The 23,294-nt window shown below is 38.8% G+C and overlaps 1 protein-coding gene and 1 pseudogene across 4 annotated transcripts in view; both read right to left on the reverse strand.

Moving 5' to 3' along the window:
• Window positions 1-23,294, reverse strand: part of STRN3 (striatin 3) — a 113,813-nt gene that overhangs the window by 76,740 nt on the left and 13,779 nt on the right. The gene's annotated exons all lie outside the window — the stretch shown is intronic.
• On the reverse strand, window positions 17,851-23,231 carry LOC132596812 (heparan sulfate 2-O-sulfotransferase 1 pseudogene; annotated as a pseudogene).

The following is a 23,294-nucleotide window of genomic DNA, read 5'->3' on the forward strand; positions in this document are numbered from 1 at the left end:
TTATGTGTATATATATACGCATATATATTCATACACTTTTCACTTTTTCACTTCTTTTCCATTATAGGTTATAAGAAGATACTGAACACAGTTTCCTGTGCTACACAGTTGGCCCTTGTTTATTTTATATATATATTTATATTTTATATATATATATACACACACACACATACACACACACGTGTGTGTGTGTGTGTGTGTGTGTGTGTGTGTGTGTGTGTGTGTGTACCTTAATCCCAAATTCCCAAGTTATCCCTTCGCCCTCCACCTTTCCCCTTTGGTAACCACAAGTTTGTTTTCAGTGATGCCACTGGTATGTTTTAAAGCAATTCTCAGATATCTTATTTCACCCAAAAATACTTCACTATATTTTGCTAACAAATATTTAGTTTACAGGGAAAAAATGCCATTACCACAGCTAACAAAATTAAATAATATTAATTTTTTTATTATATTTGTTATGGTGATCTGTAATCAGTGATCTTTGATGTTACTACTACCACTGCTGAAGGCTCAGATGATGGTTAGCATTTTTTAGCAGTAAAGTATTTTTAAAATAAAAAAAAAGTCTACAGATAATAAATGCTGGAGAGGGTGTGGAGAAAAGGGAACCCTCATACACTGTTGGTGGGAATGTAAATTGATACAGCCGCTATGGAGAACAGTATGGAGGTTCCTCAGAAAACTAAAAATATTGAATACAATTACCATATGATCCAGCAATCCCACTCCTGTTAATATATGTGGAAAAGACAAAAACTCTGATACATGCACCCCAATGTTTACAGCAGCATTATTAACAATAACCAAGTGCTCATCACCAGAAAACTGGTTTAAGAAGATGTGGGGGGTGTGTGTGTGCATGTGTGTGTGTATACACACATAATGGAATATTACACATATACATATATATTCCATTTGTAACAACATGGATGAACCTAGAGAATATCACACTAAGTGAAGTCAGAGAAAGACAAATTATATGATATCACTTATTGTGGAATCTAAAAAATGATACAAATGAACTTATTTACAAAACAGAAACAGACTCACAGACATGGAAAACAAACTTATGGTTATCAAAGGGGAAGGGGGGGTATAAATTAGGAGTTTGGGATTAACAGATACACAATACTATATATAAAACAAATAAACAAGGACCCACTGTATAGCACAGGGAACTATATTCAATGTCTTGTAATAACCTATAATGGAAAAGAATCTGAAAAAGAATATACATGTATGTGTGTGTGTTTATAGATTTAAAACAATCTGTTTGCTGTAACCCGACACTAACAACATGGTAAATCAACTATATCTCAAAAAAATATATACACATATCTTTATAAGGTTTTTTGGTCAAATCAGGTCCACATGTTGCATTTGGTTATGTCTCTTAAGGGTGGAGAATATTAATACCATGGAAAATTGTTTTTAAGTGAAAAAAGGAACACAGGAATAGAAAATACAATGTTGAGATTGGTTCAAGGTGGCAGGGTAGAAGGATGTGCACCGGAACCACAACTAACTGCTGAGCAATCATTGACAGGAAGACACTGTAACTCACCAAAAAAGATATCCCACATCCAAAAACAAAGGAGAAGCCGCAATGAGATGGTAGGAGGGGGGCAATCACAATAAAATCACATCCCATAACTGGTGGGCGACTCACAAACCGGAAAACAATTATACCACAGAAGTCCACACACTGGAGTGAAGGTTCTGAGGCTCACGTCAGGCTTCCCAACCTGTGGGTCCGGCAACGGGAGGAGGAATTCCTAGAGAATCAGACATTGAAGGCTAGTGGGATTTGACTGCAGGACTTCGACAGGACTGGGGGAAACAGAGACTCCACTCCTGGAGGGCACACACAAAGTAGTGTGAGCATCAGGACCCAGGGGAGACTGAACCACACCTACCTGCTAGTGTTGGAGTGTCTCCTGCAGAGGCAGCGGGTGGCTGTGGCTCACCGTGGGGACAAGGACACTGGCAGCAAAGTTCTGGGAAGTACTCCTTGGTGTGAGCCCTCCCAGAGTCGGCCATTAGCCCAACCAAAGAGCCCAGGTAGGCTCCAGTGTTGGGTTGCCTCGGGCCAAACAACCAACAGGGAGGGAAGCCAGCCCCACCCATCAGCAGTCAAGCAGATTAAAGTTTTACTGAGCTCTGCCCACCAGAGCAACACCCAGCTCTACCCACCACCAGTCCCTCCCATCAGGAAACTTAAGCAAGCCTCTTAGATAGTCTCATCCACCAGAGGGCAGACAGCAGAAGCAAAAAGAACTACAATCCTGGGCTTCCCTGGTGGCGCAGTGGTTGAGAGTCCACCTGCCCAGGTGAAACGAGTTTGTGCCCTGGTCCGGGAAGATCCCACATGCCACGGAGCAGCTGGGCCCATGAGCCATGGCTGTTGAGCCTGCGCGTCCGGAGCGTGTGCTCCGCAACAGGAGAGGCCACAACAGTGAGAGGCCCTCGTATTGCCAAAAAAAAAAAAAAAAAAACCAAAAAAACACTACAATCCTGCAGCCTGCGGAACAAAAACCACATACACAGAAAGATAGATAGACAAGATGAAAAGGCAGAGGGCTATGTACCAGATGAAGGAACAAGATAAAACCCCAGAAAAACAACTAAATGAAGTGGAGATAGGCAACTTCCAGAAAAAGAATTCAGAATAATGGTAGTGAAGATGATCCAGGACCTCGGAAAAAGAATGGAGGCAAAGATCGAGAAGATGGAAGAAATGTTGAACAATACAATACAGAGATGAACAATACAATAACTGAAATAAAAACTACACGAAAAGGAATCAATTGCAGAATAATTGAGGCAGAAGAACAGATAAGTAACCTGGAAGACAGAATGGTGGAATTCACTGCTGCAGAACAGAATAAAGAAAAAAGAATGAAAATAAGTGAAGACAGCCTAAGAGACCTCTGGGACAACATTAACGCAACAACATTCGCATTATAGGGGTCCCAGAAGGAGGAGAGAGAGAAAGGACCTGAGAAAATATTTGAAGAGATTATAGTAGAAAACTTCCCTAACATGGGAAAGGAAATAGCCACCCAAGTCCAGGAATCACAGCAAGTCCCATACAGGATAAACCCAAGGAGAAACACGCCAGGACACACAGTAATCAAATTGGCAAAAATTAAAGACAAAGAAAAATTATTGAAAGCAACAAGGGAAAAACGACAAATAACATACAAGGGAACTCCCATAAGGTTAACAGCTGATTTCTCAGCAGAAACTCTACAAGCCAGAAGGGAGTGGCATGACATACTTAAAGTGATGAAAGGGAAGAACCTACAACCAAGAGTACTCTACCTGGCAAGGATCTCATTCAGATTTGATGGAGAAACCAAAAGCTTTAGAGACAAGCAAAAGCTTTAGAGACAAGCAAAAGCTAAGAGAATTCAGCACCACCAAACCACCTCTACAACAACTGCTAAAGGAACTTCTCTAAGTGGGAAACACAAGAGAAGAAAAGGACCTGCAAAAACAAACCCAAAACAATTAAGGAAATGGTCATAGGAACATACATATCGATAATTACCTTAGACGTGAATGGATTAAATGCTCCAACCAAAGGACACAGGCTTGCTGAATGGATACAAAAACAAGACCCATCTATATGCTGTCTACAAGAGACCCACTTCAGACCTAGGGACACATACAGACTGAAAGTGAGGGGATGGAAAAAGATATTCCATGCAAATGGAAATCAAAAGAAAGCTGGAGTAGCAATACTCATATCAGATAAAATAGACTTTAAAATAAAGAATGTTACAAGAGACAAGGAAGGACACTACATAATGATCAAGGGATCAATCCAAGAAGATATAACAAATATAAATATATATGCACCCCACACAGGAGCACCTCAATACATAAAGCAACTGCTAACAACTCTAAAAGAGGAAATGGACAGTAACACAATAAATAGTGGGGAACTTTAACACCTCACTTACACCAATGGACAGATCATCCAAAATGAAAATAAATAAGGAAACAGAAGCTTTAAATGACACAACAGACCAGATAGATTTAATTGATATTTATAGAACATTCCATCCAAAAACAGCAGATTACACTTTCTTCTCAAGTGCACACAGAACGTTCTCCAGGATAGATCACATCCTGGGTCACAAATCAAGCCTCAGTAAATTTAAGAAAATTGAAATCATATCAAGCATCTTTTCTGACCACAACGCTACGAGACTACAAATCAATTACAGGGAAAAAAACATAAAAAACACAAACACACGGAGGCTAAACGTTACTAAATAACCAAGAGATCACTGAAGAAATCAAAGAGGAAATCAAAAGATACCTAGAGACAAATGACAATGAAAACAAGATGATCCATAACCTATGGGATGCAGCAAAAGCAGTTCTAAGAGGGAAGTTTATAGCTATACAAGCCTATCTCAAGTAACAAGAAAAATCTCAAGTAAACAATCTAACCTTACACCTAAAGGAACTAGAGAAAGAAGAACAAACAAAACCCAAAGTTAGCAGAAGGAAAGAAATCATAAAGATCAGAGCAGAAATAAATGAAATAGAAACAATGAAAATAGCAGAGATCAATAAAACTAAAAGCTGGTTCTCTTAGAATATAAACAAAATTGATAAACCTTTAGCCAGACTCATCAAGAGGAGGGAGGACTCAAATCAATAAAATTAAAAATGAAAAAGGATAAGTTAAAACAGACACTGCAGAAACACAAAGCATCCTAAGAGACTACTACAAGCAACTCTATGCCATTAAAATGGAAAACCTGGAAGAAATGGACAAATTCTTACAAAGGTATAACGTCCCAAGACTGAACCAGGAAGAAATAGAAAATATGAGCAGACTGATCACAAGTAATGAAACTGAGACTGTGAGATGCAGAAAAAGTTGTTGACAAAATTCAACAACCATTTATGATAAAAACTCTCCAGAAAGTAGGCACAGAGGGAACCTACCTCAACATAATAAAGGCCATATACAACAAACCCACAGCAAACACCATTCTCAACGGTGAAAAACTGAAAGCATTTCCTCTAAGATCAGGAACAAGACAAGGATGTCCACACTCGCCACTATTATTCAACATAGTTTTGGAAGTCCTAGCCACGGTAATCAGAGAAGAAAAAGAAATAAAAGGAATAAAAATTGGAAAAGAAGTAGTAAAACTGTCACTGTTTGCAGATGACATGATACTATACATAGAGAATCCTAAAGATGCCACTAGAAAACTACTAGAGCTGATCAATGAATTTGGTAAAGTTGCAGGATACAAAATTAACGCACAGAAATCTCTTGCATCCCTATACAGTAACAACGAAAGATCAGAAAGAGAAATTAAGGAAACAATCCCATTCACCACTGCAACAAAAAGAATAAAATACCTAGGAATAAACCTACCTAAGGAGGTAAAAGACCTGTACTCAGAAAACTATAAGACACTGATGAGAGAAATCAAAGATGACACAAACAGATGGAGAGATATACCATGTTCTCGGATTGGAAGAATCAATACTGTGAAAATGACTATACTACCCAAAGCAATCTACAGATTCAATGCAATCCCTATCAAATTACCAGTGGCAGTTTTTACAGAATTAGAACAAAAAATCTTAAAATTTGTATGGAGACAGAGAAGACCCCAAACAAAGCAGTCTTGAGTGAAAAAAATGGAGCTGGAGAAATCAGACTCCCTGACTTCAGGCTACTACAAAGCTACAGTAATCAAGACAATATGGTACTGGCACAAAAACAGAAACATAGATCAATGGAACAGGACAGAAAGCCCAAAGATAAACCCACATACGTACGGTCAACTAATCTATGACAAAGGAGGCAAGGATATACAATGGAGAAAAGACAGTCTCTTCAATAAGTGGTGCTGGGAAAACTAGACAGCTACATGTAAAAGAATGAAATTATCCCTAACACCATACACAAAAATAAACTCAAAATGGATTAGAGACCTAAATGTAAGAGTGGACAATATAAAACTCTTACAGGAAAATATAGGAAGAACACTCTTTGACATAAATCACAGCAAGATCTTTTTTGATCCACCTCCTAGCTTAATGGAAATAAAAACAAAAATAAACAAATGGGATCTAATGAAACTTAAAAGCTTTTGCACAGCAAAGGGAACTACAAACAAGACGAAAAGACAACCCTCAGAATGGAAAAAAATATTTGTAAACAAATCAACGGACAAAGGATTAATCTCCAAAATATATAAACAGCTCATGCAGCTCCATATTAAAAAAACAAACAACCCAATCCAAAAATGGGCAGAAGACCTAAACAGACATTTCTCCAAAGACATATAGATGGCCAAGAAGCACATGAAAAGCTGTTCAACATCACTAATTATTAGAGAAATGCAAGTCAAAACTACAATGAGGTATCAACCTCACACCAGTTAGAAAAGGTATCATCAGAAAATCTAGAAACAAGTGCTGGAGAGGATGTGGAGAAAAGGGAACTCTCTTGCACTGCTGGTGGGAATGTAAATTGATACAGCCACTATGGAGAACAGTATGGAGGTTCCTTAAAAAACTAAAATAGAATTACCATATGACCCAGCAATCCCACTACTGGGCATATACCCAGAGAAAACCATAATTCAAAATGACACATGCACCCCAATGTTCACTGCAGCACTATTTACAATAGCCAGGTCATGGAAGCAACCTAAATGCCCATCGACAGATGAATGGATAAAGAAGATGTGGTACATATATAGGATGGAATATTACTCAGCCATGAAAAGGAATGAAATTGGCTCATTTGTAGATATGTGGGTGGATCTAGAGACTGTCATATAGAGAGAAGTCAGAAAGAGAAAAACAAATATCGTATATTAACGCACGTATGTAGAATCTAGAAAAATGGTACAGATGAGCTGGTTTGCAGGGTAGAAATAGAGATACAGACGTCAAGAACAAACGTATGGACACCAAGGGGGGAAAGTGGTGGGGTGTTGGGGGGGTGGGGGTGGGATGAATTGGGAAATTGGGATTGACATATATACACTAATATATATAAAACAGATAACTAATAAGAACCTACTATATAAAAAATAAATTAAATAAAACTCAAAAATTCAAAAAAAAGGGTAAAAATAAAACCACTGCTTAAAAAAAAGAGAAAATACAATGTTGAGTGGAAAAAAAAATCTGGACATTTACCGTAAAATTAGTTAAAATGTAAAAACAGACGAAATAATCTGTGATGTAGAAGTCAGAATAGTTACTTCTAGGGGTTGGCGGGAGAGACTAAGTGAAAACGAGGTGGACACATATAGGGCACTGGCAATATTATCTTGATTTGAGTGGTATTTACATTGGTGTATAATTTGTAAAAATTCATCAAGTTATATACTTAAAATTGGAGTACTTTACTAAGTGGATGTTATACTTCAATTTACAAGTTCAGGCAAAAATACATTAAAAGTATCACTCTCACATACATACCCGAATGCCAAAATACTAATAATGGTTATCTCTGGGTGGTGAGATAAGCAATTTTCATTTTCTTTTCTAGGCTTTTCTATAGTCCCCCCAATTAAAAGAAAAATATTTTAAAATGAAGAATGTTGCTATTGAAAATTCCCTGGCCGTCCAGTGGTTAGGACTCGGCGCTTTCACTGCAGTGGCCTGGGTTCAATCCCTTTCTGAGAATTAAGATCCTGTAAGCCGCAGCATGGCCGGAAAAAAAAAAAAAAAGAATGTTGCTATCAATTTTAACATCCCCTCTAAACATTCATTAATCTTCTCTCTTCTCACACTGATAAAAATATGCATAATTTTTTCTTCCACACAATTTGTCCTCCTGCTGGATTTCAGGTTTTGAACAGCCCTGTTACTGGTTAAATGAGTATTAAAATCCAACTTTTGACCCCTGGCTAAAGAAATATAGACCTTATATTTACACTCTGCATAATATATAGTTGTCTAAGTGCAATGCGCTTGTGTAAGCATGGGAGATACATGCGTACACACACACACACACACACACACACCTTATTCTCAACTCAGCAACCAGTGCACTCCTCCCCACAAAAAGCCAGACACATCACTTATGCTCAAAATTCTGCCATGGCTACCCATCTTACCCAGAATAAAAGCCCAAATCCTTATGATGGCCAACAAAGTCCTAATTGTCTGGTCCTTTTTACATCTCAGGTATCCTTTCCCACCACTCTTCCCCCGTGGACTTCACTCCACCTTAACCACATGGGTCATCTTGCTAGTTTCTGAATCCATCAAGCACACACCTATTTGCCTTGGGGCCTTTTCCACTAACAGCAATGCCAGTGAGTTCTTCCTTCACACAAATTAACTCCATTACCAAAACTTTGCTCAAATGTCCTCTTCTCAGTGACACCTATCCTAACTATCCTTTTAAAAATTACAAACTGTTCCACATCCCCATATACTCTTTTTTAAAAATTTTCTTTCTTTATTTATTTATGGCTGCGTTGGGTCTTTGTTGTTGCGCGTGGGCTTTCTCTAGTTGCAGTGAGTAGGGGCTATTCTTCTTTGCGGTGCACAGGCTTCTCATTGCGGTGGCTTCTCTTGCTGCGGAGCACGGGCTCCAGGCGTGTGGGCTTCAGTAGTTGTGGCGCACGGGCTTAGTTGCTCCGTGGCTTGTGGGATCTTCCCGGACCAGGGCTCGAACCCATGTTCCCTGCATTGGCAGGGGATCCTTAACCACTGCACCACCAGGGAAGCCCTCCCCATATACTCTTAATTGCCCTAACCCTCCTCTACTTTTTTCTCTTACCACAACGCTTAATCACTTTCTAACAAAAATCTCTTCTTTATCTATTCATACAGTTTCTCAACAATTTATTTACATGTTATTGCTTGTTTCCGCCCACCCTCAGACCCCACAAGAATCTAAGTTTCATGAGAGCAGGAATATTTGATTGTTTAGTTCATGGTTATATCCCAAGCATTTAGAACAGTGTGTGGCAACTAGCAGGCCAGGAAGAAAGGGCGGGGGGGGGGGGGGACAGGTGGAGGGGTGAGGAAGGAAGGAAAGAAAAAAAAGTCCAGTGGAAAGTTTAATGACATACATATAGATTAAAATTAGAAGGAAAATGGTGGTGACAAACGATATCTTATTAAGATTATAAATTAAAATTAGTGAAATATCTCAATTGAGATATTGAGTACTCACTCAGTAAAACTTCTATACTCAGCTGAATTCATCACAATTATTTTCATACACATTTATATTCCCCTATTATATAATAATGTGAGTAAACTACAAGTTGTGCCTGACCCCAAAACAGGTATTTATCTACAATTAGATTTATCGAGTAGATCTTACCAGGTAGATCATGACTAGTCCATCATAAATACTTAAACTCTACTAAATAGCAATCTGCCAAAATTTCAACTTACAAAACAAATTAGCAGGTTTTTCATTACAAGATTCACTACAGAATTTTTTTCAAGAGTTAGAACATTCAAAAGAATTCAATATAGCATGAGAAATAGAGTGAATCTTTGAAGACTGAAATTATCATAACTTCCTCCCAGGAGTCAATGGCATCAAACCCTTTATTCAGAAGAAACCTAATTCCTATTATTATAATTTATAATATTTTTCTTCTACACAAGAAAATCTCCCCTTTCCTCCTTCCTTGCCTACACACACACATATATTAATATGACTGCACATTCATTAAAACTTTCATAAAGTTTTAAGTATGTACTTTTAGGTAGCCCAACATCAACTTAGAACTCTGAAGAAAGACATTCTCAAACTTCAATAATATACAGACCCCTTAAAAAAGGAGAATTGTTCCTGCAGTTTCCAGTTATTTACAAAAGTTGTAATCCTAACGTTATTTAAACCTATGCAAACACAAACTTTTTAAAAATTAATTTTTATCACAGTATAGTTGATAAACATAAACCTTTAAGTAAACTCTTTATGCACACAGATCTTACATAAATACAGAAAGTCAGATAAACCAAAAACCAAATACAAAACTTCTAAATAAAATTCAATTTAACACGAGCACTTAAAAAATAAATGGCATGGTTTTGCTGAATAAATCTCTGCTCACAACACAAAAATGGCACTAACTGAACGACCATAAGCTTTCTTTAAGATTGGAATGCCTGTACTACTAAATGGTAATAAGGCAGGTAAATTTTTCTCAGTTTCACATTATTATGAAACATTAATTCCTGATGCTAAAAAAGCATTTGGTCTTCAGTTAACTCAAAAGCATCTTATTCATTAAGACTAGTACTTCTATTCTTTTCCTTAATATTAGTCCCTAACAATCAAAACAGTAACACTTGGCACCACCAAAAACTAACACATATTCTAACCCCAGCATCAAGTGAAAGTATTCAATTATGACTCAGGTGATCCAGAACATGTTTAAGATAATCTACCATTGAAAATAAAACACTAAATTTTAAAATTGTAGAGCACTTTCAGACCTCATTTGATAATCATATGTTCACTGTATGATCCTGCCAGCAAATAGTGAAGAGTTTCCATTATCTGATAACCCATAGTCATCAGGAAGAAGTTTCCAAAGATAACTGTGGAATCATCTTCCAGAAAGGTTAAAAATAAATCAGATTCATCTGTCCAAAATGATTTCAGGACTGATGAAAATGATATACTCCAAAAGTTGGCTTTACTATTATTGCTGTTGTCATCACTGAAGCATCTGCATACTGTTTACCATGGTTCCCAGGAGCAACAAAATGACTTTAAAAGCCATAAAAAAACTCTTGCTCAGTTTCAGAAACCTAATACTCTTTTCTTCGAAACTATTGTAAGAAACTAAGATAAGGAATACTGATAAAAGGATACTAGTCGGGAGTTTGGAGACCTACATTCGAATCCTCACTTGTCACTAACTAGCTTTATAACCCCTTAGCTCACTCATTCTCAGCTTACTCATTTGTCAAATAAGAGCGCTGAATTAGATGTCTTCTTAAGATCTGCTAGTTGTAAATTTCAACCACTAAGATTAGCATTTCAGAATTCTATGATGACACTTCTGATATTAAAATGACACAAATCAAAACTAAAATAGCTCAGTTTTTCAAAAATGCCTTAGGAAAAAATTGTCTATCTTATTATGAGTAAAAATGTATATAGTTCTTAAAAGAATTCTATTTTACAGCTTTCTCATGAGAAAAAACTTATTCATTAAAGTTACAATTTAAAAAAATTTTAGAAGAAAATTATAATTAGAAGAACTCACATAAAGCTATGTAGCAGACACTGATGTGCTATCCAGACCTCCCTTCAGAAATGAAGGATTTATTGTCCAGCTGCTGTCAAACAGCCTTCACCTGTCAGGCCTTTTCAGGAATTGCCTCAGCTAAAGACAGCTGCATGCCCTAGCAGCCTTCAGGGAGGGACTGATCAAAACAGGCGTATAAGGGCCCAGCACCCTGTCACAATTTTGGACAACTCCACAGGTTATCGCAGCTTCAGAGTTTCTCAAGGGGGCAACAGTGGCTTTTGTTGATAATACATTACAGCCCAATTTACCCCTTCTGCTTCCTTTCCATTCCTTCTACAGATGTTGATCCTAAGAACATTTCTGCATGCTAATCATAGTTAGCCTACCCAGGGACCCAACTTGCAGCCACTGGTGTTGAGAATGGTCCAAGAAAATAGGCTCTAAAATGAAGTTTTGGAGTTGGATCACCATCCACGTAGCCAGGCAGCTGGCAAAGGACACTATCACTGGTGATGACAGAACAGAAACTGAGCACAAACTGGCAGTGCAATGGCTAAAAGTTCCATTGTTGGTAAACTGGGTAGTTATCCAGTGGAAGAGAATGCAGATGTTGGCAAACTTTTTTTTTTTTTTTTTACAGGACCAGATAGTATTTCATATTCTGCTTTGATGTTTTTGTTTTACAACTCTTTAAAAATAGGGCATGACAAAAACAGGCAGACACAAGAGTGGGTTTGGCCAGCAAGCCATAGTTTGCCGAACCCTGAACTTTAAAGGTGCAGTGTATCAGATATTTGAGAAATATAAGGAAAACAGTAATTATAAAGACCATGAAACTGGGTTGCTGTTGCTTTAAAAGCAATTGACTCTTTGGAAAAATATAACAAGAGGTTAAAATGAGTGACAGGGAATTAAAAACTAAATGTGAAAAAGCCAGAAGTTTCTTTGGTAGCATAAAATCTTTAAAAGCAGGAGGCCACAAAAGGCTAAGGGCCAAGACTTAATTGTAAGAGTGGCAGGGCTCCAAAGAAAGTTAAAGTCTCAATCTGGATAAGTCTGCTATGCCAAGGTTAAGGCCTGCATAGGAAAAGAGAACACATTGGAACCCTGAAAAAATGGGATAGAGAGATGGGTTGATTAACCTGAAAATTCTCAATCCCCAGTCTCCTTGAGACCTCTGAGCTTGGAGAAGGAATCCACACATCCTTATTAGGTGCAACTGTTATTCTCATCAGCAAGAATTACCAAGTAAAGACCTCTGAAATTCTCTCCTTCATAAAAGCAATGAGAACACTGGCAAAAGCTGGGAGAATCAACTTTTTCAGAACTCTGAAAATTACAAAGAATTGAAGCAATCTGGGGAATGTTTATTCACCAAATAATGGCTGAATCTTGGTAACAACAGCAAGCTTTGTGGTGTTTAATTTACCCTATTTCCATTCTACCCCTTCCTACTTCTGTGAAAACCAACAGCCTGCAGTCATAGTGAATGTCAACAGCCACTGGGCGGGAGAGCAGAACAGGATTGGATCTTCTTAAAAGTCCCACTCCCAGAGAACTGTCATTATTTGACATGTCTGGTAGTTCCTTGGAAGACTCTACTACTACCAAAGTTGTCTTTATGTGGCCTGACTCTGAACTCATCCAGAGCAAACAGCCTTCTTTCTGGTCAAAAACAGTCAGAAGCAACTGTCAAAAACTGCAGCTGCCTGAGATTATGGACAATATTTGGGGCAAACAATAGCATAATTAAAAAGCTTAAAAAGAAAAGCTGGGGAATGAGATGTCCATGGGGGCTTTGGAAAGCTCCAATATACTCCTGGGAATCCACACTCACACATAACCTGTGTAACTTCTCAGGAAAGACCTGAGAAAGCCCTAAACTCTCACCTCTGGCTAACCTTTAGGCTCTGCACAAGCAAGAAAAGAAAGCTGAGAGAGAGTTGTAAATTGCCTAGCTGAGTGTTGAAGGCATGTCTCAACATACACATAGAGCCCCTTAGCAAAGACTGGAAGATTTACATGTTTCAGGCATCCAAGGAAACCTATGTCTATTCATTACTTTAACCACTAAGCTAACTGAGCAGAGACTTTAGTGACCACATAAAACAACAGAAAAACAGAGTTTACAGTATTAGTACCAAAAAAGTCACATAAATAAATAAAGAGATAATCAATCAATCTTGGGGAGAGGAGAAAACCTGATTTGTACAGTTGCTACATTATTTAAAAATGTCCAGTTGGCAAAAAATTAAAAGCATGCAAAGAAAGAGAAAGTACAGTCTAAACACACACACACACACACACACACACACACACACACACACACACACAGGTGGTGGGCTCATGCAGCAATATCCCTGAGGAAGCCCAGATATTGAACTTACTAGACCAAGACTTTAAATCAGTTAATTTAAGTTTGTTAAAACAACTAAAGCAGGATATGAGAGCAATGTCTCACCCAAATTGACAATCTCAAGAGACAAAAATTATTTTCTAAAAAAGATCAAATAGAAATTATAGATTTGAATAATATAGTAATAAAATAAAAAATTCAATAGAGGGGCTCAATAGTACATACGAGCAGGCAGAAGAAAGAATCAGCAAACTTGAAAATAAGTCAACTGAGATTAGCCAGTCTCAGGAAGAATAAAGAATGAAAAAAAAAAAAAGATCAGAGACTCAGAAATCTGTGGGACACCATTAAGCACACCAACATACACATAAGGAAGAAGAGACAGAGAAAAGGATAGAGTATTTGAAGAAATTAAGGCCAAAAATTTCCTAAATTTGAAAAACACATTAATCTACACATCCAAGAGGCTCAAAAAACTTCAGGAGGATAAACTCAAAGGCATCCCACACTGACACACATTAACTGTTGAAAGCTAACAAAAAAGAGAAAAAAGCGACTCATCACAAATAAAGGATCCTTTCAAGACCAACAGCTGATTTCTCATCAGAAACCATGGAGGCAATGGGATGATATGCTCAAAGTGGTGTGGAAAAAAAAGACTGTCAACCAGTAATTCCATATCCAACAAGACTATCCTTCAGAATTGCAGGAGACATTCCTGATCAACAAAACTGAGTAAGCTGTTACTAGTAGACTTGCCCTAAAAGAAATACTAAGAGGAGCACTTCAGCTGAAATGAAATAACACTAAACAGTAATTCAAATCCATATGAAAAATACAGAGCACCAGTACAAGTAACTTCATAGGTAACTATTAAAAACAGTATACATGTATTTGTTTTTCTCTTTTTTTCCTATCTTATTTAAAACCAAAAACATCAAGCAATAATTAGAAAGATGGTTGGTAAGTATACAATGGATAAAGATGAAACTTGCAGGATAACAACACAAAGGAGAGGGAAGGGAATGGAGCTTTATAGAAAAAAGTTTTTATATGCTATTGTAATTGAATTGGTATTCAAACTAGATAAAATGGTAATGACAACCCCCAGAACCATGACTAAGAAAATAACAACAAAAACACAGTAAAAGGGGACTTCCCCAGTGGTCCAGTGATAAAGAATGTGCCTTGCAATGCAGAGGACGTGGGTTGGATCCCTGGTCAGGGAACCAAGATCCCACATTCCAGGGGGCAACTAAGCCCGTGAGCCACAACTATTGAGCTGGCGCACCTCAACTAGAGCCCAAGTGCCGCAAACCACAGAACCAACATGCTCTGGAACCCGTGTGCCACAACTACAGAGCCCACATGCCCTGGAACCTGCAAGCCACAACTAGAGAAAAGAAAACCCACACGCCACAATGAGAGAAGCCCGCGCACCACAATGAAAGATCCTGCATGCCTCAACGAAGATCCCATGTGCCACAACTAAGACCCAACGCAGCCAAAATTTAAAAAATAAATAAATCTTTAAAAAAAATACAGTAAAAGAACAACAAGGAAATTAAAATGGTACGTTAAAAGATATCTGTTTAATACAAAAGAAAGCAGTTAAGAAGGAAGGGAGAAACAAAGGTACCTAATCTCAGCAGTGACGTCTTCCCCAAGGAACCTTTGAAATAGTAATCTCTTACACACAGATCCACTCCTTATCACTCTTCTCTCTGCTTTACTTTCCTCTATAGCACTTATCCTCATCTGACAAACCTTTCTTTCACTTATCCCCTTTCCTCTATAGCACTTAACCCTACCTAACAAACTTTTCTTTCACTTATCCTCTTTCCTCTATAGCACTTAACCCTACCTAACAAACTTTTCTTTCACTTATCCTCTTTCCTCTATAGCACTTATCCCTATCTGACAAACAAAATTTTCTTCCTCGACCCACTAGAATTTAACCTTAATGAGGGCAGTTTTACTTTATTTATAGCTTTATCCTCAGTGCCCCCCACACAGCTACTGAGTGCTCAATAAACACCCAATAAATGAACAACCAGTAGAGATAAGCCTTATACGAAATGTCTCCCATTTTAAGAGTGGCCCAAGAAAACCAATATATGTCTACATGTACAATTTGTAGATTTAGTAGCAGGAATATAAAGAACTCCCCATCTGATAGGTTTGCTATTTTCTCTGTTAAGTAGGAGATAAAGACATCCTGCTGAGTCAGAGGGGGAGGTGGTGGTGTTGAAGATTTACAGAGAGTACCTAGCCCTGCACATTTTTGTTGAAATTAGTATCTAAATCAAATTCTGATATTATTGGACACGGCTGCCTTAAATCAGCAGTCATGTGATTTCATGTAAAACTGTACACCAAAATTTCATGCATTCTTATAACTTAAAACAAAAAGTGTTCACACTTTAGAAGGATCAGTAAAAAGAAATGAATGTGTAGAACTCAGTTTGAAAAGAGTGCCACACTAGATGAAGAGTTTATAAAATATATCAATTTTTTTTCCGCTGAGAAGATATTTATTAAACACAAATTTATATCAAGATTAACTTTTTTCAGGGCTTCCCTGGTGGCGCAGTGGTTGAGAGTCCGCCTGCCAATGCAGGGGACACGGGTTCATGCCCTGGTCTGGGAAGATCCCACATGCCACGGACCGGCTGGGCTCGTGAGCCATGGCCAATGCTGAGCCTGCGCTCCGCAACGGGAGAGGCCACAACAGTGAGAGGCCAAACAGATTAACTTTTTCAACCAGCTTTTAAGTGGACCTTTTCTTTGTTAAAAAAACGAATGGTATGAAACTATATGTTAAAGATGTTTCCATGATACCTTACATTTATATAGCACATTAGTTTTCAAAGTGCTTTCACATGCCATCTCATTTAATCCTCACAACACCCCTGTGAGGTAGGTACAGCAGGTATTATCATCCTCATATCAGGATGAGGAAACTGAGGCTGAGAGAGGTTAAGTGACTCGCCCGAGATCACACAGCTGATAAGTGGCAGAGCCAGGACAAGAAATCAAGTTTTCTGACTCCTCATCCAGTACTCTTTCCACTATAACTACTGCCCCCAAATATGAATAATGTACTGCATATCAAAATTGAAAGGTTATTGAAGTTCATTTCAGTGATACCTTAACAGTAAAGTTAAATGAGAAATACGAGAACAGTAGGTCTGATGGTTTTACCTGACATAATAAAACTGGTGCAAAACCACTTTTGTCTAATTACTTATAACCTTTTGGTCCAAATACATAAAATATGCAATATTTACAGCATTTTCCTTTTTTTTTGTAAATACAATGCTTTAAAATACATTATAAAGCACCTTAGTTAAAACAGTCTACAAAGTACAGAAGAAGTAGGAAAATCCTACCCATACCACAGCTCACTAACCAAGTTATAATATGGACTCACCAATACCTCAGTTTATACCTTTACAAATAATGGATTGAGAAACAAATACTAAACTTATTTTTCTGATATTCATGTGTGGAAGCCTTAACCAAAACTTCAGGCAATGTCAACATTCTTTGACGTGTTTCCCCAATCTTAGATATTGGAGAGACAGGAATGAGAAATACTGCTTCGATTCTTTTTACAGTATTAATAATGGGTTAAATTGATTTTTAACACTAATAATCATTTTTTAAAGAAAATTAAAATGACCTACATAAATAAGGGCAGTTCCAACTACAGCAGAAACATTCTTAGCAAACTTGATCAAACATTTCAATAAATTTCATGGGACGTGATTCACAAAAACAAAGTACACACTGCCAAACAGTTAGTAACACTATCCAGTTGTGGTGTATAATGCAAACCTCCAGATGAAGGTGGAAGTAGCAAATGGATTCATCTTCATTCATGGTTAGTTGAAAAAAACGCTTTATCAAAAACAGTATCAGAACTTTTTCTGAAACTGTATTTCAGTATTTAGCCTTCAATTAGACCTGCTATGTGTTTATTTTAGGTGATGTGTAGGTTGTGTCCAAACAGGAGGTTGTAACTCCCACCAAAATTTAACCAGGAAAAAAAAAAAAAGGCTGAAACTTAAAACTTCCTAGACCACTGACATATCAGCCAGAATCTACTTCCTTGACATCACTGTCTGTATTCTAACTCGGTTTAATACAAACTGTCTTATACACCCATCAGCAATCCAAGTTGTGGAGCTGAGAACTAAGGTGAAGACAGTCAAAGTTGTAGTTCAAGAATCTAACTGCCACACCTTGTACTCAGTTCGATTTAGGGTAAATCTTTTCATAGAAAAAGTTCTGTGCAAGGATGCAGAGGTCTCCATCTTTTTTTTGTACAGCATGGGCTCTGATAAATTGGAACTGCTTTAGTGCCAACTCATAGAACTCTTTCTCCATTTTCCAAATGTCAGACTGCTGTAGTTTTGCAATGGTTTGTTTAGTAGGGAGTTTCTTCTCTGTGGTTTTCCTAAGGTGAGATTTCTTTCCTGTATGATAGCGTTCTGTAGCACCCCTGAAGAACCAGGGCGAAGCTGCCTCCAATAACGTGATAAAATCTTCAAGCTCTTCAGTAACTCCCACCAGAAACTATTCATTAACTAGGTTATATTTGGCTTGATCCATAGCCCACCTGCTTCCTACATTCCAAAATTCTGAGTTGTGGTCACAGAAGAATGGGATTTGAAGCCAGAGCTTCTCTGGAGCACAGTCTGAGCTCCCCTCAGCTACACATTCATCAAAGGTCTTTTTGTCCCCTTGTTTTTGTCTTCTTAACCCCAGTCTATAACCGTCTCCAAATCTCAGAAAGAGTAAGAAACTAGCCTCTCAATAGGATCCCGTATGACATTAATGTAAATTGGCTTCTTCTTCACACCAAATTTTGCAAAATCCAAAACAGAAAGGTGCCTATGATAAAACCCTGGTTTCATCTCTTTCCAGGAAGTTATATTCTTTACAAAGCACACCTGATCTTGCAGTGACATTACTGGATTATTGTTGGTAGTGTTGATGTGAAGAACATGGTATTTATTCTTTACACATAGATCATAAGCAATATTGGTAAAAGAGGTGCTTGCAGTTTTGGGGACTCTGTTATAAATGACCACCATGTCCTCTTCTTCATCTAAAGCTGCATCTTGCTAGGGGCTATCCATCGCATGTTGCTGCTCAATCTCTCGAACTTCATGTCTTGCAATAGCCCTTTCTAGCTTCAACTGGGACTCCTCCAGTTTCTGGATCTGGTTCTCCAAGAAAAGCATTGCCACTGCGAAGGCCACCATCATCAGCAGCTGAAACTTGGACGGCATCATCCTGAGGAGCCCCGGGAAACCTGCTGCTCGCAATCAAGACATACCGCAGGGGGCGGGGATAGGGGCCCAGGAGGCAAGGGAGATGCCGGGAGGAGCCCACCGAGCCAGAGAAAGGCAAGGAGAGCGCGAGAGCAAGAGAACCACCGAAGCGACCCCCCTTCTCGCCTCCCCAGCCCCCCGCCCCCAGGCGCCAGCACCTACACCGCCGGTACTGCTTCTCCTCGGCCGAGGAGGCCTACACCACGGCTGCCCCCACAAAAGCCCGCGCAGCAAACACAGCGCAAAGCGGCTGCCCGGCTCTCGCCTCCCTCTACTGCCTCAGTCCCCGACCCCCGCGCCCGCCTGCCTGCCCGCCTCCCTCTCTTCCTTCCTTCCCTCCCTCCCTCCCTCCTTTGCTCGCGGCCATGCTCTGCTCTCCTCCACCAGTGCTTCGGCTGCAGCTGCACCGTCCTTGGCCCCTGGATATATCAATTCTATTAACAAGTAAAAATCAGTTATATCAATAGAAGTGAAAACAGAGTCTTGAAGAGGTATCTGTACACCCATGTTTTAGCAGGATTATTCACAATAGCTAAAAAGTGGAAGCAACCCAACTGTCCATCAGCTGACAAACGGGTAAGCAAACTGTGGTAATGCATATAATGGAATATTATTCACCCTTAAAAAGGGAGGAAATTTTGACACACGCTGAAACATGGATGAACTTTGAGGACATAATGGCAAATAAAATAAACCAGTCGCAAAAAGACAAATACTGAATTATTTCACTTACATGAGGTACCCAGAGTAATCAAATTCACAGAGACACAAAGTAGAACGATGCTTACCAGGGACTAATGGGACAGGGGATAGTTATTGTTTAATATGTATAGAATTTCAGTTTTATAGCATGAAAAGAGTTTTGGAGATGGACTGTGGTGATGGTTGCACAATATGAATGTACTTAATACCACTAAAGTGTATACTTAAAATTAATTAAGATGGGGCTTCCCTGGTGGTGCAGTGGTTGAGAGTCCACCTGCCGATGCAGGGGACACAGGTTCATGCCCCGGTCTGGGAAGATCCCACATGCCGCAGAGCGGCTGGGCCCGTGAGCCATTGCCGCTGAGCCTGCGCGTCCGGAGCTTGTGCTCTGCAATGGGAGAGGCCACAACAGTGAGAGGCCCGCATACCACAATTAAAAAAAAAAAAATTAAGATGGTAAATTTTGTTGTGCATTTTACCACAATAAAAAACTGGGGTGGGGGGGGGAAGGGACTTCCCTGGTGGCACAATGTTTAAGTCTCTGAGCTCCCAATGCAGGGGGCCCGGGTTCAATCCCTGGTCAGGGAACTAGATCCCAAATGCATGCCACAACTAAGAGTTCGCATGCCACAACCAAGGAGCCGGTGAGCCACAACTAAGACGTGGCACAACCAAATAAATTAAAAAAAAAAAAACTGGGGGGTAAAGTCAGTTATTTTAATATGTATTAAAGGGCAGTATAAATGACATACTGTTACTTTTAAAAGAAAAAAAAACAACTTTTTTCTTTAGAGACTGAATTTAAATAAAAAGAAATTTATACCAGATGCCATGTATTTGTTTATACCAGACAGCACAACAGAAGCTAAAGGTCTGACATACCATTGGCTTAGAGAAGGGGACTTAAAAAAAAAACTGAACCTGGTTTACAAAAACTAGTATTTAAGGACACCAGAAACAGTGAAAACAACAGCACAGAACTAAAGGACACTACAAACCAGAAAGATACAGTATGGCTACAGGAATAACTGAAGAAAAGTCAAGGAGCTAAAATTTATGTAAGGCTGGTAAACTGGAAATAAGAATCTAGGGAGAAAGTGACCACAAATGGAAGACCTAAGAAATAAAAAATTCTGGAAAGAACTAACAAGACTTGAAGAAAACTAGAGTCCAAAAAGTTCAGCAGAGACAGAATATTATCCTGCAGGTAGCCTCTAAACAAAATGCAACACAAGAATAGTAAATTATTTCTATATAGATATAATTTGAAAAAATGACAATGATGGACATTTGAGACTGAAAGAAGTCTATACAAGAACTCAGAGAATAATAACTGAGAGAACCAATTACAAACAGTTAAAGATTTAAGAAAACAAGCCTGTGGAAAGGCTAAAGATTAAAATTCCAGTCAATGACTTTTAAAAACTAATATTAGGAAGAAGGCCATTCTGGAAAAAATGGAATGAAAATGAGTTTTAAGAAAAGCGGCAAAAAGGGTCACAGCTACCATCTAGCCTTACAGTACTTTACTTTTTTTTCTTTTCTTTTCTTTTTTTTGCGGTATGCGGGCCTCACACTGTTGTGGCCTCTCCCATTGCAGAGCACAGGCTCTGGACGCGCAGGCTCAGCAGCCATGGCTCACGGGCCCAGCTGCTCCGCGGCATGTGGGATCTTCCCGGACCAGGGCACGAACCCGTGTCCTCTGCATCGGCAGGTGGACTCTCACTGCGCCAGCAGGTAAGCCCCAGTACTTTACTTTTAAATACAGACAGGCAGTCAGTGGTCACCAATATGTTAGGACAGCATGAGGTAAGAAAGAAGGGAAGCAAAAGAAAAACAAGAAATTCAGAGAAAACTGACAATTAAGGGAAAGAAAACTTCAACAACAAATATATATATTAAATAAAAACAATACCATTCTTTTTAAAAATTCAAGTAGGAAAATACATTTACAAATTCAAGATAACAGGATTGAAAAATATAGTTGAAGAAAGTATCTCAGAAAACAGACCAAAAAGAGAAAATCAGGAAACAGAAGAAAAATTTTAAATCAGTAAGTCCATCATCAACTGAACAAAAAAGTGCCCTAAGGACTCGGGACTACAATAACCCTTCTCAAAAAAGATTAGTACTGCCTCTCCCAAGGGGGTGTTTGGAAATGTCTGGGGACATTTTTAGTTGTCCCCAAAACTAGTGGGTTATTCTGGCATTTAGTACTGGGAGCCAGGGTGCTCAAAGCCCCATAAGCACAATACAGTCAAACACAAAAATGGTACTACCTAAATGCCCACCATGCCCTCTACTGAGAAATAATGGATTACGGAGAAAAAGAATTCTCTCAATGCCTGATACGATATGCATTTTCATAAAATTTAACACCACCAGTATAAACAAAAGATACCTAGAAAAAAATTCAAATCACATACAAAAAAAAAAAAAAGGATCAAGAAACTGAACAGCGGGCTTCCCTGGTGGCGCAGTAGTTAAGAATCCACCTGCCAATGCAGGGGACACGGGTTAGAGCCCTGGTCTGGGAAGATCTCACATGCTGTGGAGCAACTAAGCCCGTGTGCCACAGCTACTGAGCCTGCGCTCTAGAGCCCACGTGCCACAACTACTGAGCCTGCGCTCTAGAGCCCATGTGCCACAACTACTGAAGTCTGTGCGTCTAGAGCCCATGCTCGGCAACAAGGGAAACCACTGCAATGAGAACACAACGAAGAGTAGCCCCTGCTTGCCACAACTAGAGAAAGCCCACACAGAGCAACGAAGACCCAATGCAGCCAAAAATAAATAAATTTATATAATCAAACTCTTCAAAAGCAACATTGAAAGTTCAAAGACAAGAGAAATGTCTTTGAAATGCTGATGGAAACTTATTTCCAGCCAAACTACCAATCAAGTGTGAAAATAAAATACAGATTTTTTAAAAAAAGATACAAGTCCCTAAAATTTACCTCCTATGCAACTTTTCTCAAGAAACAACCAGATAACATATTTCAGCCAAACAAAGGACTAAATATGCCAGGGCAGGAGGCAGAAAGGGAGCCAGTGGGAAAAGAAAGGGGGTGGGGTGGGGGTGCAGGGGATTCCCTTTTTGAAAAGACTACAGAAGTTACAGAATAATAACTCTGCAACAAGTCTTAAGAACAAGTCTAGATCAGAGCAAGGAGAATGACAGTTCTGAAGTCAAGTTCTCCCCACTCCAATCCCTCCATACAAGAGGCAGAACCAACAACAGATGTGATGTGCTTGAGTTTGAAAACCCCGACAGATTTCTAACACCTTTTGGAAAAACAGCAATAGATACATAGAAAAATAAACAAATAAAAAATGGAGGCAAGTAACTCCAAGAAAAACAAAAAGTTGTGCAGAAAAGGAACAGTATTCACAGTATACTTTTTGACTCACAAATTATATTATACATAAATTATTATACTTGATTCAGAAAAATATTATATACATGGTCACAATAACATAAAAGCTAATGATTTAACTAACTTTATTACCTATACTGAAATATGGTATGGAGATGTAAGAGGTGTGATAAACCGTCACAGCATATATAGGGTAAGGTACTATATCCATGGTTTCAGGCATCCACTGGGGGGTCTGGAATGTATCCCCTGCAGATAAAGGGAGACTACTGTA

This window comes from Globicephala melas, chromosome 2, assembly GCF_963455315.2.
Source record: "Globicephala melas chromosome 2, mGloMel1.2, whole genome shotgun sequence".
Lineage (NCBI taxonomy): Eukaryota > Metazoa > Chordata > Mammalia > Artiodactyla > Delphinidae > Globicephala > Globicephala melas.